Source organism: Odocoileus virginianus, chromosome 21 (assembly GCF_023699985.2).
Source record: "Odocoileus virginianus isolate 20LAN1187 ecotype Illinois chromosome 21, Ovbor_1.2, whole genome shotgun sequence".
NCBI lineage: Eukaryota > Metazoa > Chordata > Mammalia > Artiodactyla > Cervidae > Odocoileus > Odocoileus virginianus.
The window spans coordinates 20,487,952-20,494,644 of NC_069694.1; positions in this window are offsets into that span (position 1 = coordinate 20,487,952).

The window sequence follows — 6,693 nt, forward strand, 5'->3', positions numbered from 1 at the left end:
TGGGGAGGAGTTAATTGCAAAAAGACACAAAGAAGTTCTATGGGGGATTTAGAAATTTAGGAAATTTATAAATCTTGGTGGGATTTGGTTACTCAAATGAGCATATTAGTCAAAATCCATTAGATGATACAAGGAAGATTTGTGCATTTCACTTGTATAATTTTTTCCTGGTGAAGAAAACATGTAATTAAATAATGAATTCTAGTTAATATTGGCATGGTAACAGATTTAGGGATGCAGTTTACTGATTTCTGCAACTTACTTTGAAATTCACTAAGAAATATAAAGAGATGACAGGTATGTAGAGAGAGAGATTGGCATGTGAGCAAGCATAGAGGGCAAAACATTAATCATTGTAGGATTAGGGAGTGTGTTCAGGGGCGTTCACCGTTGACCTCTTTCATCTTTTCTCAATGTTTAAAAATTTCCATAGTAAGGAAAAAAGGGGAAACAAAACAGAACAAAGTCTAATGGAAATCACACATGTACCCAATCTTCGGATTGAAATGACTTAAGACAATTTCAAATTTGGACTACTTGGGCTGGAATTATTTCCACTCAGTTATCTTAGTAAGAAAGACAAATTGGGAAGTTCAGATGTCACCAATTAATTTTTTGAATGAGAGCATTTCTAAATTTTCAAATGCAATTTAAAATTTTTTAAATTTGGGGTGCCCCTGAGGTTCCTTGCACATTGCTGTAGCAGTGGTGGGCTCCCAAGTTAATCTAATGAGGTCAAGGAAGAGGATGCTGCTTTCCCAGTTACTTCTACTGTTTGTAACTTCTTGACCAGGCAGAATGTCTTAAAGAATGACTGGGAGCCTACCCTTCCCCAAGTTGATTACCTTACTAGCTTTGTGCTGATCTTTTCAATGAGAATCCCCCCTCCCTAGCACCCTATCTCTGAAAAGAAGCTGCATCCACACAAAAAATTCTTATTTAAGAGAGCCAACAAAGCTTTTTAAGCCATCAAATGAGTTAAGCCAAGATGAACCAGAAGTATATGAATTAAATTTTCCCTCAAGTCCTATAGAAATCCAATAAATAAATTAAATGCATGTGGATTTAAAAATTAAAGGCCGAAAAGGCTTGAGGCAAAGTGCATTTGACATTTGAAATAATAGAAACTTGAAAGGAGGCTTGTAGCAAGATGTGCGCTTACCTGCTGTAATAGGGGCCCGGCTCCGTGTTTACCGAGCATAATGGCATTGCAGGGAAATTCAATAAAACTCTTCAGGCGCCAGGTGCGACTTGAGTGCCATCACTTAGGAGACAAAGTCAGCGGACTCCAGCTCAGCCCTCAACCCAGGAGGGCCATGATCTCTGCAGTTCTTTGTTCCTGCAGTTACCCTTTTCTTTTGGAAGGTTTGCCTACAGTTCCAAAGTACCCCTGTGAAAGGGTCTGGGAATATGTTGCAAAAACCTGAAAGATGTTCTCCTGTGGCCTAGTAATTCCACCCTGAGGCATTTAACCTAAGCAAGGAATTCTGAGATGTGGCCAAAGTCATGTGTACAAGGATATTCATCACTAGGTTATTCAACATAGTAAAAATTTTCAAGCAAACCTACACCTAACAAAAGGAAGTTGGTTTAAAAATTATGGTAGATGCTGTTTAACATGGCAGTTAAAACAACAGATATGTTAGAGACCTGGCTTAACCACTCACTAGCTTTGACACTTTGGGTTAATTCTAGCTATAATCTAGTTAAGCCTCTGCTTCCTCATCTATAAAATGGGGATGATACATTACCCCATGGGCCTGTTGGAAAGATGAAATGAAACAATATAAGTAAAGTCCTTATGTAGAACCTAAATACTGTGAGTGCTTAACTATTGGCATCATAATTATGATTTTATATATGTATATATAGTAGGGGATATTCATATATGTATAGTACTATTATATAATGATTACAAATTATATTGTTTAAAAAATATTTAATGGTATGAGATATGTTCATAATACCTTATTAAGTACATTACAAAATGCAAAATATAACTCAATCTTATTAAAATAAACATTAATGGACATAAGAAAAAAGACTGGAAGAAATCATCAAAATGTTATTAATGAATGTCATGTCTGATAGAGAGACTAAGTCTGTTCTTTATGCTTTCTTATATTTTCAAAATTTTTATCAACCAGGATCACATGTTACTTCATGTAAGTTCCTTTAAAGTAACATGTTATATGTATTATCTAGGGTGAAACAGATCACCAGCCCAGGTTGGATGCATGAGACAAGTGCTCGGGCCTGGTGCACTGGGAAGACCCAGAGGGAGCGGGTAGAGAGGGAGGTGGGAGGGGGGATCGGGATGGGGAATACATGTAAATCCATGGCTAGTTCATTAAAAAAATAAAAAAAATAAAAATAAAGTAACATGTTATTAGTTTACTTTAGTAGAGTTGAATTTAAAGAAAAAAGGATGAAGAGCTTTATCCTCTTATCATGCAAAAAACTCTGTTGAAAAATGCAGCATATGAACATGGTTAGAAAATTGAGAACATAGAGAAGTCCAAAATTAATAGTGGAACTTCCCATATGCTTTCTCCCTCCGTCCATACCCCACAGGGGTAAATACAGTTAATAGTTTCCTTCAAGGAGGAAAAAAAGAAACCAGTATCTATCAGTACAAATAGACCCATTTCATTCTTTTAATTTTTATCGACTGTTATTTATATTCTATTCTAGGAAAACTGTTAGTTTTAAAGCCCTTTTACCATCACCCAACTCTACACCATCACCCCTCCTGCCCCTTCCAGCCCAGCCACAGTTAGCAGCTTGATTGGTGGGTCCTTTCATATTAAGTTCTATACATTTACTTACATAAGAAAATTTTCATACAGCAATAGTGTGGAGTTTTTCTTTTTAACATAAATGGTATTGAGAGAGTCATTTCCTAGGCAGGTTGATAAAAAGTCTAGGGGTCCCCAAGGAGAGAGGGGTCTGGAATTCTCAAGGAGAAAGAAAAGACAAACTTTTTTCCCCCTCTACATTCCTTAGGATTATATAACAATAATGTGTCCTGCTTAAAGACAGTCTCTGGAAAAAACCTGGCTAATCCTGTTATCTTAAAATGCAAATTATGGGAGTAGGTCTGGTGAAGTCTTTACAACCTTCAGACATTCTTTTGATTCACTGTAATAACTAATTGGAGAGTATGTAACTCCATTGCTAACACTAGCAAGGGAGTACTCTTTCTGCCCCCTTCTGATGCCTGTGTCAGAAGCTTTCTCTATCTCCTTTATACTTTAATAAAACTTTATCACACAAAAGCTGTGAGCAATCAAGCCTCGTCTCTGGCCCTGGATTGAATTCTTCTCCTCCGGAGGCCAAGAATCCCAACGTCTTTTCGTGTTTTTTTTTTTTTTTTTTTCAGCAACAACCTTTCAGGTATCACATTGTACATATAAGTTTAACCATGGCACAGTTTCCTATAGTATGTATATATCACAGTATATTGAACATTTTCCCTATGGCTGAATATTTAATCTCATTTCAGTTTTTATTTACTGTTTTCATAATCTGAATGAAATATTAATTATCTTTGATTTTCCTTTTATTAAACATAAAACATACATATACATTTGAAATGGAATGTTGGAAGCAGTTCAGAGTGCATCTGGCTTACTTGAATTTGGAATTAATGAACTCTCTTGGTGATTTTCTCATGGTCATCTCATTCTAGTCCCTTTGAATGAACCTGACCTGCGTGGTCTCACCCACGCTGGACCTCAGAAATCAGAACTCCATCCTGCAAGCTGCTCCAGGCTCCATCTAATTTCAACTTCCACCACCTCGAGTTTCCCCTTTTCCGCTCATACACCTTCCTCTCTGCCATCCACTTAGCCCAACACCCCAGGTCCTGATTCTCTTCCTAATCAGGAAGAAGCCAACCCAGCTTTGTACCTGCCATCCCAGCTAATCACTGATAGACAAGAGGGAAAGAGGGCCATGAAAAAAGACCATTGGCTGTTTTTATATCTTAACAATAGGAAAATGGATACTTTGAAGCTGAGTACTACTGTAACATTCCTTAAGTAATACAATAATTCCCCTACACATGAATGAGTCCTGTTCTGAGAGCAAATTCATAAGTCCAATTTGTTTAGAAGTCCAACAAAGTTAACCTAGGTACCCAAGTAACACAATCGGCTTGTAGGACTGTACTGCAGTAGATTCATAGGAGAGAAGGTGGGAGATGGTAGAGCTGAAGGATCATCAACAATAGGAGATGGAGAGCTGCAATTTCATTCATGCCTGACGTTGATGGAATGCACACATTCGAATCTTTGAAATTTCACAACTTAAAGGTTTGTTTGTAAGGGACTTATTGAACCGAGGTTTCTAGTTTAACTTCAGTTAAACTGAAGTTTACCTTGAAGTGGCATGCTGCCATGATGTAAACCTAAAACATGTGGCTCTGTTTTGGTTGTTTGCCTTTCGAACTATCACAGGGCCTTTTGTCAACATGAGTCTTTCCAATCTCCAGTATCAGCTTTCTTGCTGCCCACTGCCCAGCTATTAATAATTAGTGTTGAGTGACAAGTGGCAAGAAAAATGCTTTTAGAAGCTATAGCAATGAAGACTATGTTATCCAGTAGAAAAAAATACTTGGATGCAAAGAAATAAATCACTTTATGAACATTTTTGTTTAGGAAAGAGCTTCAGCCTTCATTATGTTTGTTGAACTAATTGGACACATGTAGATCAGAAACCTACTAAGATTATAAGGAGACAGACTTGCTCAAAAAACCACAATCCAGGACTTTGTTCACACCTAAAACCATTAGTTTCTGTAGGACATTTGGCAATGTCTGGAAACATTTCTTTAATTTTTATTTATTTGGCTGCGTTGGGTCTTGCCACGTTTCTCTCTAGTTTAGGCCTCGTGGGCTCAGTAGTCACATGGCCTGTGGGATATTAGTTCCCCCACCAGGGATCAAACCCATGTCTTCTGCACTGGAAGGTCGACTCTCAACCACTGGATCACCAGCGGAGTGCTGGAGACATTTTTGGTTGTCACACCTGGGGCAGAGATGCCTCTACCCACTGGTACCTAATGGATAGAGGCCAGGAAAGTTGGTAAACATCTTACATTCATAAGATAGACCCCACAACAAATGGCCCAAAATGTCAATAGAATAACAGACCTTAGAGAACAATGGATGAGGGAATTTTCCCCAAGGAGTTTAACTCTGGTCTGATCAAGAAAATTCCCCTGCTACCTGGCAGAATCTCTTGTTTGGCAGGATTGTACAATCTATGGACTATGGGCCCGTGACTTCTACGCTGCGCTTTTCTGAGTGGGACTGCTTGTTTCCTTGTCCCGTCCCTGTCCCATCAGAGCACAAGGGGTACACGGAGGGTGGTGACAGATAACTCGTCCTTTTAGTCCGCAGGTCAGCGAACTTGAGATTCTGCATCTGGACTTTGTGGAGACATTACATATCCCCCCGGAAACCTGGAATACTGTGCTGGATACAGTAACTGGACTGGACTTTCAACTGTCCCCCGTACAGAGTTGGTCAGTATTGTCTCTCAAGGGAAAAATGGTCTGAGGGTTATTTGGCGATCAGAAGAGCTGATTGCTGCAGAGGTTCCCAAATCCCAGGCTAGATGACAGTCCTCAGCCTCCACTGTGGTTTGGTGTGACCGCATGCACAAAAGGATAAACAATTCATGTCCTCATGTTGCCTATGTTCTAAAGGACTTAAACACAACACTTCCCTTTTATATATGAAATGCTCCCTACATTGTCTGAGGACTTACAGTGAGGAAGTGCACAGAACCCAAAGTCCAGGTATTAGCAGGAAGATTGACTAACAGGCAATATTGATGCCTCTCTTGGGAAGAGCTGTAACAAGAGACTAGAGTGCTATCTGTCTGGGCTCCTTTGTTATGGTGAATCCTATGGTGTCACTTGAGCTCCCATGGTTTGGGGAGATGATTGGGTCAAGACAGGGGACTCATGAATGTGGTTAGCACCCTTATAAAAGAGACAGAACCAGGAAGTGGACCCTCACGAGGCACTGGATTTGCTGGTGCCCTGGTTTTGGAGAGAGTCTCAGTCGTCAGACACAATTCCAAAGTACGGGCTCTTTAAGAAAAATGCGAGGCTGCCTTGGGAAACAGAGGCACCTGCTCTTCAAAACCAGCCCCAGAGCCCTGTACAACCCCTCTGATGGTATCAGCCTGCTCCCGCCACTTGACTTTCACTCCCCCAGTTCATGCCCGTGTCACCATGGCCTGGCTGCCCAGGCTCTGCACTCCTCTTGACCACTGGACCCACAGAGTTTCATCATCATATACACCACACCTGACTCACGTTATCTCTGAACCAGAAGTCCAAAGGCATCAGTTCTGCTTGGAACAGGGAAGAAGATTGGGTCTCAGAAGTTAAGGGCCTCCATTCTTTTCAGGTGATGATGCCCAACAGGGTCTGCAGAGTGTGGCTGAGTCACTGAGACCCCACCCACCAACCCTGGAGCTCCCAAACCCAGATGTGACCAGTCAAGATCAGGCCTGGGTGAAGCACAGGCCCACTCACTCCAAGTGGGAGTCCTGATGGGTAAGAGTTGGTTGGCTTGACCCTGCCTCTGGCTGGGGAGAGGAGGTGGCTGGCTGGGTGAAGAAGATTCCATCCTCTTCCAGACCACCAGAACTCCCAGAACTGCTTTATGACACAGC